The following is a 12,470-nucleotide window of genomic DNA, read 5'->3' as shown; positions in this document are numbered from 1 at the left end:
GCCGAATGTGACAAAAGGCTCGAAATATTATTATTCCAAAAATTGCACACCTGTGCTCTGCCCTTTATTGCAATCCTGTAACTATAACTGGGCTTTCAAACATATATAAGGGCCCATTACCAGTGGTGACCGCCTTAAAATCAAGTGAAACCACATAAGAACATAATGACGTAGCTGAACTGCATGCACTGCCAAGGCGCCCAACTATCCTTTAAAAAGAAACTACACGCTGACTTCCGCACTCCGGGGGCAGAGTCAGCACAAGGCCGGAGTGCGGTCCACATGCGGGTAATGGCGCTAGGCTTCTCTGAGTCTTCGTCTCAAGGTAAGCCGGATAATTTCCCTTCCTCTGACCGAAGTCCTTACTCTACCCTAGCTCTGCAGTGTTTAAAGGCATCCCCCGAGGAAGCAGAGTTTACATTTACGGCAGGTAAGAGGCGCATGGCATAACAAAAACGGGCTCCTCGTCCGTGCATATTGCACGGCAGGGCGCTTTATAGCCACCGGACAGAATCTTGTCCTTTGCTTTATCTGTTTTTGTAATATCTGTTTTTGAAACATTTGTAAACCCTAACTGGTATTATAGCGAACCATCGAGCTATTAATGAATATTTACTGATAGACATCGTAAAACCAATGCTTAATGTGTAGTAAGAGACGGGCACACATATTATCTCGAGCAAAAGGCCTATGAACAACAGGTTATTCAACTCCAGGTAGAAAAAGCCCCCTTTTGCTAACTCATCCTATGGCTACAACATTCACTGATTAAGTAGCGCCTGCTTGAAACAATGAATAAGTGAACATAGCTCTCCTCCCCCCCCACCCACCCCCTATTTTCTTTCAGCTAAGAGCAATCGCAGAGTCAATAAAATTATTACCTGTATGATGTACGCTCTTCGAGAAATTCTCCTTATTAGTATTACTAGGGTGACTCCAGACCACTAGTTAATTTACTGCACTTACCCATTTTCTAAAATCACTGTTCCTAACTAAGGAAATTGTTATCTGTACATTCTCTCATAGATCGTAAAGAGTACAATACCCATGCAAATGCCATGAGTTCTGGAATTACCGCACAACTCGTGTGAGTAGTATTATTGTGTATATGTCTATATCGTTTGTCTAAATTTCTTTTTTGTAAGTCCTGACGAAAGCTCTACAGACCGCCTGGCCCAATAGAGCTGAAACATGTCGACAACCTCAATTAAATAATACTAAATGGCCTAGTAACTCGGCCAACAATCGAGTATTTCACTATTTTATCTAAATGAAAGTTTGCCCAATAATGCATTTTTCAGGGCATTAATTTTTCATTTTTTAACCTTTTTTGGGAAGTCCTTTTGTCTCTGGACACTGCACTCGAGACTGGAGGTGCCTCTGGATGAGGCTAGCAGTACCCACTAACAGGAATAACCCGATGATAACTGCATGAATGTCAATGTGGGGCGGATGAAACCAATATACCGCAACCTTCAAGCAGACATTGACTTCTCTGAGGGTCTCCTAATTTGCACAGAACCAAAAGTCAAGCAGTGTAACTAGTGTCCTTTTTTGTTGATTTACAATTGATTATTTTGGGGATAGAAACGGACACTTTGCAATCCTCATCCCTCCCTGTTGATTAACTGTGCTAAACATTCTAGCAATTTTTTTTGAAAGGGGAGGTAGTTCTGAAAAGAACTTCTTTTTTTTTTATATTTTTGTTGTTTTATATATTTTATTTTTTTTTTGAACATTTTTTGGTTTTTTTGTATTTTTTGAACGATTTTATATTTTTTTTGGTTTTTTTGGGGGGGGGAAACAACAAAAAACAGGCATTGAAAAGGGCTCAACAGGAGCAAAAAAAAATTACTGGGGGCGGTTAGGGCAATTATGATGTTCATAAGCCAGGTTGATAGCATTTATACTCATATTACCACATGCTATCAACGCACCACAGTGCATACAAGTATGTTTCATGTGGCCAAAATTCTCTTGTATGTTTGGCACAGTTTCCCGTGCCTCTGCTGGTGTCAATGATATTGACGATCTTGATCTGGCCACAGGAGTTGATGTTGGATTTTCTTCCAAATCCCGTATTTCCGCCCGGCTGTAATTAAGTGGATGCTTCCTGGTCATGTGCCTATGCATGGTATAGTTCCCATAACTATACTTCTTATCAGTCCCTCTTGATAATTTATCTTTGCAGATGAGGCAGGTGACATACCTCGCATTCACTTTTTTTTGGCCTGGAGGGATTGAATAAAACTGCCAGATGAAACTGGCTTTCCTATGGGAAACCCGGGGCACCTCTTCCAAGAACTGTGGTTCTTCTCTCTCCTCTTCCTCCATTTCTTCCTCTTCCTCCTCTGTGTTGGTCATGACCTGGGGAGGTGGTCCTCTCTTCCCATGAGGAGGTGGAGGTGGTGGTGGGGGTGCACCAGCTGAAGCAACTACTGAAGCCATTTCTGAAGTATTAATAAAGGTCTTCCTCTCACAATGATGAAAGTCAGAGTGAGGAAAGAAGGAGGGGTTTTCATCATTTGGGAAAAACAATAGTTCTCAACCAATGAAAAGTGTTATTTTTAGGTCACCTGACCTAGCCTTACATGATTATGAAACCAAAAGTGAAATGAACCAATGAATAGTGTTATTAACAAGTCACATGACCTGTTATGCTTACGTTACGCGCTCCGGTCTGCGCCCCGGATAGCTTCCGGGTCACTGCGCTTCGCGCCTCGGTCCGTGCCCCGGGGCACTTCCGGGTGCGCTAATGCGGTACATCATAAGACGCATTACGCGGCAACGCGATACGTCGCGCTTTCGCGACGCGCCGCGGATCGCTTCCGGGGAGCTGCGTTTCGCGCCTCGGTTCGCGCCCCGGAGCACTTCCGGGTGCGCTAACGCGTAGCGTCATAAGACGCATTATGCGACAACGCGATACGTCACGCTTCCGCGACACGTCACGATGTTGATTTCTAACGCGGCAGTTGCGCAAACGGAACGTTTACCGGTTCGCGGACCGGGTCGCGGCATCAATTTGAGCTAACGGAAAGCTTTCCGGTTCGCGGACCGGGAGCGAAACAAAAAAAATATTTAAAAAAAAATTATTAATAAACATATAAAATATATTTTTGGATTTAAAGAAGAATACATTTTACAGCTATAGATATTAGCTTTTAAAAAACCAATGAAATTCACTGAAAAAACCATAGGTTATAGACCATATATAGTTAGGAATTAGCATTTACAAAACCTTGAAAATTCACTGAAAAAACCATAGGTTATAGACCATATATAGTTAGGAATTAGCATTTAAAAAACCTTATTTTACTCACACAAAACCATTGAAATTCCATATATAGTTAGTTGTACTAACTATATATCGCGCACCCGCAATCCACTGCTGATCATGTCACATATTACATCATTCATGACATGGTCAGTGACATCACTGATGACATCACTGATGACATCTCAAATGACATCACTGATGACATCACTGATGACATCTCAAATTACATCACTGATGACATCACTGATGACATCTCATTTGACATTACTGATCACATCACTGATGACATCATTCATGTGATAATACGATGAACCTCTTCAGACTCTAATATAACCTTAGATACACTCAGTGTAAACACAGACTCACAGATTGTCACTCATCCATGAAGTTACACACATACCTAGTCAGTCATGCAAACAATCAATCACACCTCCATTTTCTCAACTATACAGTTATACACACCTTACTTATTCAAACATATACTAAAACATATTTACTCTCTTATACAATCCTGGATACAAGTTCACAATGATGCATACAGCCACTCACACATTCACTGGTTCTTATGGACAGTTATTTATATATGTCAAGTCTCACATGTACTGTATTTTACATATGTACTTACTTTGACATGTAGCACTGAGATATCCATTCACTCACTAATACACTGATGCACACAGTCAACCGCCCATACAGCTGTTTCCACATGCACTTTTGAACTCATACATCTAGTGAATCAACTGCTCACACATCTATGCACAGAGTCATACACCTCCCAGCCACCCACACACACACTCAGTCTCCCATACAAATACTTGGGCAACCAATCAATAACCCATATAGTTACTCATATAGCTAATGATCAACACATGCAGCAGTTTACAGAACAACAGACATAATGATGCACAAATTAAGACAGTTTAGTCACTAACCCATGCACTCAGTGAGACACATTTAATCACTCACTCATACAGTCAGTCACGCACCTACTAAATCCTTCATCCAGACACTTATACATCCACTCATTCTTCAATATGTAAGACATATTTTAACTTTACAGAAATACACAGTCACTGGATGTTGTCATCAGTGATGTCATCAGTGATGTCATTTGAGATGTCATCAGTGATGTCATCAGTGATGTCACTGACCATGTCATGAATGATGTAATATGTGACATGATCAGCAGTGGATTGCGGGTGCGCGATATATAGTTAGTACAACTAACTATATATGGAATTTCAATGGTTTTGTGTGAGTAAAATAAGGTTTTTTAAATGCTAATTCCTAACTATATATGGTCTATAACCTATGTTTTTTTCAGTGAATATATATATATATATATATATATATATATATATATATATATTACCTACTGGCGGTCGCCAGTAGGTATATATAGTTAGGATTTTTTCTCTATGGGTTTTTTGAAAATTCTATGTCTAATAACTTTGGCGTTTGTGGACGGAATTGGCTGAAACTTTCAGGAAAATGGCACATTTTGTTTCTGAGCAGCCCTTGAAAATTTGGGGGGGGTTCGTCCAGTGGGGGCCGAGAAAAAAGGGGGGTCCCAAAACGTGTTTTTAACATTGAGTTTTCCATAGGGCGGTTGGCCTCACTTTTAGCCCGAACGGCTGAATGGATTTGCACGAAACTTGGCAAAATTGTAGGCACTGGTAGCCCGATGTGCCTTTTGTAGGTCTCAATATATGTGCTCCAGTGGATTTTGAGAAATTAACGTTTAAAAAAAGATATATATCTGTAACAGCGGACCGGGCAGCGCTCTGGTTCGCGGACTTTTCGCGCAACGGAGCTTTGTGAAGCGAAGCTGATTGGTTCTCCGGCGTCTGTCAACATTCCAAACAGTCCGTAGCGGCCGCCATCTTGTCTCTCGGTAGGATCGAGAGACAAGAGGAGGTCAAAACAAAGGGGGAAATAACTATAAGGGGGCATAGTAGATCCTCGCTGACCCCCTAGGTTTGATGTGGAGGTTTTAAAAGGGCCCCGCGGGGCAAAAAAAAATAATAATAATAATAATTGAACGGCTGAATGGATTTGCACGAAACTTGGCAAAATATTAGGGACTGGTAGCCCGATGTGCCTTTGCTAGGTCTCAATATATGTGCTCCAGTGGATTTTGAGAAATTAACGTTCAAAAAAAGATATATATCTGTAACAGCGCTCCGCTTCGCGTAACGGAGGTTTGCGAAGCTGATTGGTCATTCTGTCACTGGGCTATAGTTGGGCTACATCTGGCTGATATTTGGGCTACATTTGTTTTTTTGTGTGTCTGGCGGCCATCTTTGGGCTACATTGGGCTACATTGGGCTTCATTGGGCTACATTCGGCTAATTAGCAAATAGCTCATCGCAAACTAGGAATGGTAAAGAATCGCTATTTATTCCTTAAAGTTCGCTATTTAGGAAATGCAAAAAACTTTGATGATATATATGGCGGTTCATCTCTAACAAGATAAGAAGCATAGGGATACATTTATGATGACTGGCGCATCACCAGGGTTGTGTTAGTCATTCTGTGCCGCTGTTCCGTCACCTATGGTGTGCTGCATTTACAATGCGGCGCATCATGGGGCAAAAACAGCACAGATGCGTGATGTATCTGTGCCGTAAAGGTGGCGCATTGCTGGAGTTGTATCGCAAGTGTGATGAAGCTCCAGCAAGGGTCGGGGGTGCCCCTGTCGCAGGGTTTCTGTTCTCACACAGAACTGTGGACAGAGGATTGGAACCTCGGCGAATGCATTGCTGGAGTTGTATCGCAAGTGTGATGAAGCTCCAGCAAGGGTCGGGGGTGCCCCTGTCGCAGGGTTTCTGTTGTCACACAGAACTGTGGACAGAGGATTGGAACCTCGGCGAATTAGGGTGTCCCAAAACTCACGTTAGTAATCAAAAACTCCTTAGCAAGCTAGGTACAGTGTCACATTGGATATAACAAACTCTCAATGTTTAGACAATCCAGAATATGAACTTATAGTACCTCAGGATACGTGGAACTCATGAACAGTCGGTCGTTATAGATTTCTTAGAAACCAGAACATGGAGTTAAGAAGAACAGATGTGTATTTGAAATGTTTATTTACTAATGCCGTCTTCTCAGGCGTAGTACCTTAGATAATAAAAGTACACATATTATCAGTAGCAAAATTACCAGCATAGTTACTAGTACATAAAAAGTGAATGGTGATAGTATGTTAACATGCTGTAAATGAATAAGAGTTAGCAACACTTATAAGCAGCCGCGGGCCGTGGAGGGAGTTACGGTGAGGCAGGGAGGCGGGGAGGGGGAGAAGCAGGGTGGAGAATACAAGTACACATATTATCAGTAGCAAAATTACCAGCATAGTTACTAGTACATAAAAAGCGAATGGTGACAGTATGTTAACATGCTGTAAATGAATAAGAGTTAGCAACACTTATAAGCAGCCGCGGGCCGTGGAGGGAGTTACGGTGGGGCAGGGAGGCGGGGAGGGGGAGGGGCAAGGTAGAGAGGGCTCCACCCTGCTTCTCCCCCTCCCCGCCTCCCTGCCCCATCGTAACTCCCTCCACGGCCCGCGGCTGCTTATATCTCACCCTCCCTAATACACATATTATATTATTTGCTAAGAAGGTCTCTTTGTGTTGGTTTAGGGCGTGCCCATACTTTAGTGTCTTAGATTTGAAGGAATCACATCACCATACACCAGCTCTCTCTTCATGTGAACCGCATCAACTGTTGTGTATGTGTGTTCGGCAAAGCAATATAAAACCCGCCTCATGCCCAGAATTGGCAGAAGTTGCACTTATGTTATGAGTATGAAGTCGTGGAGATCAGACCTCATAACAATTCTGTATCGTGTTGTTCTTGAAACTTTAGCACTCACTGTACAGATATAGTTTAACAAGTAAAGCAGATAGTAGACCAATAACATATTATTCTCATGTAAACCACGATGAACTACTAGGTGGAAAGCTAAAGCAACAACTAAGTGTCGTGTGCAGAAGTTGCAAAAAAGGAAAAATGGCGTTTAAACCGGTAATGAGCCCATGCTAACTTAACACGGTGTAAAGATATCCAGGACCTAGATGACACCTCCTCATGATCCGGAAACGAACTGAATAAGATAATAGAAGTGCCATCTCATGAGAGCAGATTGCAAGTTTATATGTGGACGGTCCGCAAGGTAAAGCATTAAAAACTAGGAAAATTTAATGCTAAAGAAAAATAAAACAGCCAAGTACTTTATCGAGTCTTAAGCCAATAGGCAAGGTAAATAATAAAAACTTGACAAATAAGTCAATGAATTGTCAATGAAATGCTAGTACTCAGCATATCAAACATGAAAAAGGTCTATGACATAACTGTGTATGCAAAATAAGCTGCAACAGCCTCCAATAGGAAGTCACCGTCTTCATCCGAAAACAGTTCAGCCATCCAATTTAAAAGCGGAAAAGAACATACGTGCTCTCCCAGCACCGGATCCTCTATCACCATCAGAGGACAGCTCGGTGGGTTTTCAAGAAAGCTCTCTTCCAAGAAAGACTGTGCTGCCGCCAGTAAATTCCAGGGACCAAGTAGTCCATGCATCAATGCCACGGCCATAATCCTTTCGCCAGGACAAACCAACTCGTGAGTAATGATAGGAGTCATCAGCTGATTAAAGTCGACGTCAGGAGAAACCGGTCCGCAGAGACACAAATCAATGGCCCAATCGAAATCACAGGTCAGGCAGTGAAATACAGGCTGGACACAGGTGAAGTAGGAGAACCGAAAAGATAATCCATATGCCGTGCTTAATATCGCCAACGGCATTGTGCCATAATATTCTAGCATGCGATTGCGGAACAGTGTCAGCAGCTGCAGGGTCGGAGGTTGCATAGGAGGGACATCCATATTTAAAAATGTAAAAAAGCACAAGAGCGTCCGCTGGTAATGCAAGTAAAAATGCCAATCCACGAACCAGAGTGCAGAAAATACAATGAAAGGAAGCAGGGATGACTCCAAAGATTTTCTCAAATGAAGTCACGAGACCACCGGTAACAACTTTAAAAAAGTGTGTCAGGGACTTTGTGGAGGATGCGTTAAAGATAGTCGGAAACATGTTGCTGAAATTGAAAGGCAAATCTTAATTGAAAAGGGTGTGCACCTCTGTACGGGTGTTCGCTATGTGAAGTACGAAAGTTTCACGGGCCGAACTCAAGGCCACCTCTCTCTGAGACAAAAGAGCTCTTATTCTTGCCATGCCGTTGAAACGTGTCCCAAGGTTGGTATTTGTGGCCAGATTGAAAACTCCCTATGTTCATGTGTGGGAGGAAATAGAACATTTCTGCAGCAAATAACCCGTTCACTTACTGTTACGATAAAAGGAATACTTTTAATTAACTCAGAACAATCTTCATTATTGAGCATCAAATAACTACCATTTTCCAACAACTTGAACGTGGGGATGATAGCAGGAACTGGCGTGCCTTGCAACACGCAAGCCATATTTGGTCGGTGTTTGTTGCATGAACCGTGTAACTGTATGTGCCTACACATTAGTGAATGATCTGGCGTCTCAGTGCATTCCTCTCCATTCAGATAAACTTCTTGATCATCTTTGAAACATCTGTATGTGTATGGAAGCGACCAGACCTCATGAAGAAAAGCACTACCTAAAGGTTCATAACGACCTATTGGTATATATTTCATACAATTTGAAAACTTATATAAAGCAAAAGGCAGCGTTATTAAACCGTGGATAAGGCATGTTGTCAAAAAACCCGCAATCCTCTGCTGATGATGTCACTGAGCATGTCATGAATGATGTAATATGTGACATCATCAGCAGTGGATTACGGGTAATAGTATCTCTAGTTTACTCCCCTATAGCTGTCTTTATTTTAACATAAGTGTGTGTTTCCCTCCCTTATACTTACTGTTTTTGGTTCGCTTCCAGTTCGCGTACCGGCGAGCGAACTAGGAAGCGAACTAAGAGAAATAGAGGTTGGCACAGTTCCAAATATTGTACCAATTTTTTAATAACGGGGAGGTAGTTCTGAAAAGAACTTTTTTTTTTATTTTTCTGAACATTTTTTTACTGTTTTTGAATTTTTCGGAACAGTTTTATATTTTTTTGGGTTTTTCTTGGAGGGGGCAATGAAAACGATTCATTGTAAAGGGCTCAACAGGAGCAACAAAACAAAAAAAAGAAGTATTTATTATTTTGGGCGTTTCGGACAAACTTGCATATGATAGTCAATAGCTCTGTTGATCAGAGTGATGCTTCTTTCTCCGTAGGAAATGAATCCATCGCAAAATACGCAGGTGTGTTTTACTTCACCAAATCTCATTTGTATATTTGGCACCATCTCCCTGCCCTCTGGTCCCGTTACTTCCGGTACAACAGATCTTCTGGCCATAATAGGGAGATTATCTAGGTCGTTCCGAAACTGTGCAGCACTGTAGTTGTTAGGATGCCACCTAGTCATATGGCGATGCATTGTGTAGTTTCCGAAACTGTATTTTTTGTCGGTCCCTCTGGACAGTCTATCTTGACATATAAGGCAAGTTACGTATCTTGCATTTACTTTTTTCTGACCTTTGGGAATTTTAAAAAATTGCCAAATGAAGTTTTCTTTCCGGTGAGACGTCCTGGGCTGCTCAGGCAAAAACTGCCTCTCTTCGTGCTCGTCCTCCTGTTCCTCTTCTTCTTCTTCTTGTTGAATTATAACTTGAGCAGGTGGTCCACTCTTCCTTGGATGTGGTGGAGGTGGTGGGGAAGCACCAGCTGAAGCTACTAAAGAAGCCATTGCTCAGTGATCACAAAGGGTCTTTCTCTCACAATGATGAAAGTCAGAGTGAGGAAAGAAGGAGGGATTTTCATCATTTGGGAAAAACAAGAGTTCTCAACCAATCAAAAGTGTTCATTTTAGATTATATGACCTAGTCTTACATCATTAGGAAACCAAAAGTGAAATGAACCAATGAAAAGTGTTATTACCAAGTCACATTACTTGCTGTGTTTACGTTAAGCGCTTTGCAGGGCCTCCCGGTTTGCTTCCAGAAACCTGCGCTTTGCGACTCGCTTCGCGTACCAGTTCGCTAACGTAGTACGTCATATGACGTATCACGCGACAACGTGAAACGTCATGCGGACGGGAGGCGTCACGATGTTGTTTTGTAACGCGGCACTTGCGGTAAAGAAACGTTTACCGGCTCGCGGTCTATTTCGCGGCATCAAGGTCAGCTAACGGGAAGCTTCCCGATTTGCGAAGCGGGAACGAAGAAAAAAAAATATTTAAAAAAAAAATTATTCATAAACATATAAAATATATTTTTGGATTTAAAGAAGAATACATTTTACAGCTACAGATATTAGCTGTTAAAAAACCAATGAAATTCACAGAAAAAACCATAGGTTATGGACCATATATAGTTAGGAATTAGCATTTACAAAACCTTGAAAATTCACTGAAAAAACCATAGGTTATAGACCATATATAGTTAGGAATTAGCATTTACAAAACCTTGAAAATTCACTGAAAAAACCATAGGTTATAGACCATATATAGTTAGGAATTAGCATTTAAAAAACCTTATTTTACTCACACAAAACCATTGAAATTCCATATATAGTTAGTTGCACTAACTATATATCGCGCACCCGCAATCCACTGCTGATCATGTCACATATTACATCATTCATGACATGGTCAGTGACATCACTGATGACATCACTGATGACATCTCAAATGACATCACTGATGACATCACTGATGACATCTCATTTGACATCATTCTTGTGCTAATACGATAAACCTCTTCAGACTCTAATATAACCTTAGATACACTCAGTGTATACAGACACTCACACACTGCCACTCATCCATGGAGTTACTCACACACCCAGTCAGTCATGCAAAGAAACAATCTCACCTCCATTTCTTCAACTATACAGTTAAACACACCTTACTTATTGAAACATATACTAACACATATTTACTCTCTTATACAATCCCTGATACAAGTTCACAATGATCGATACAACCACTCACTCATTCAGTGGCTCTCATGCACAGTTATTTATATATGCCAACTCTCACATGTACTGTGTTTTACATATGTACTTACTATGACATGTAGCATTGAGATATCCATTCACTCATCAATACACTCATGCACACAGTCAACTGCCCATGTAGCTGTTTCCACATGCACTCTTGAACTCATACACCTAGTGAATAAACTGCTCACACATCTATGCATAGAGTCTCACACCTTCCAGCCACCCCCACACAAACTCAATCTCCCATAGAAATACTTGGGCAACCAATTAATAACACATATAGCCTCTCGTATAGCTAATGATCAACACATGCAGCAGTTTACAGAACAACAGACATAATGATGCACAAATTAAGACAGTTTAGTCACTAACCCATGCATTCAGTGAGACACATTTAATCACTCACTCATACAGTCAGTCATGCACCTACTAAATCCTTCATCCAGACACTTATACATCCACTCAAGACATATTTTAACTTTACAGAAAAATACAGTCACTGGATGTTGTCATCAGTGATGTCATCAGTGATGTCATTTGAGATGTCATCAGTGATGTCATCAGTGATGTCACTGACCATGTCATGAATGATGTAATATGTGACATGATCAGCAGTGGATTGCGGGTGCGCGATATATAGTTAGTGCAACTAACTATATATGGAATTTCAATGGTTTTGTGTGAGTAAAATAAGGTTTTTTAAATGCTAATTCCTAACTATATATGGTCTATAACCTATGGTTTTTTCAGTGAATATATATATATATTCACTGAAAAAAACATAGATTTCAGCCACGTTATAGTTAGGAATTAGCTTTTAAAAAACCTTAGAAATTCAGTGAAAAAAACATAGGTTTCAGCCACATTATAGTTCTAGACACCTTGAGCAGCACAAGCTCCTGGAGGAAGTGCAGTTCGGCTTTCGGCCAGCCCATGGTACCGAGACAGCCTTGGTGACCGTGTTGGATGAGCTTTGTTGGCGGGCAGACAGGGGTCAGGCAGGTGTTTTGATCCTGCTTGACTTGTCTGCCGCCTTCAATACGGTGAACCATGCCATCCTGCTGGACAGGTTGAGAGAGGTGGGGGTTGCTGGCAGGGCCCTGGGGTGGTTTGAGTCCTTCCTACAGGACAGAGAACAGGCGGTGGACCTCC

This window comes from Lissotriton helveticus, chromosome 1_1, assembly GCF_964261635.1.
Source record: "Lissotriton helveticus chromosome 1_1, aLisHel1.1, whole genome shotgun sequence".
Classification (NCBI taxonomy): domain Eukaryota; kingdom Metazoa; phylum Chordata; class Amphibia; order Caudata; family Salamandridae; genus Lissotriton; species Lissotriton helveticus.
This window is presented reverse-complemented; position numbering follows the sequence as displayed.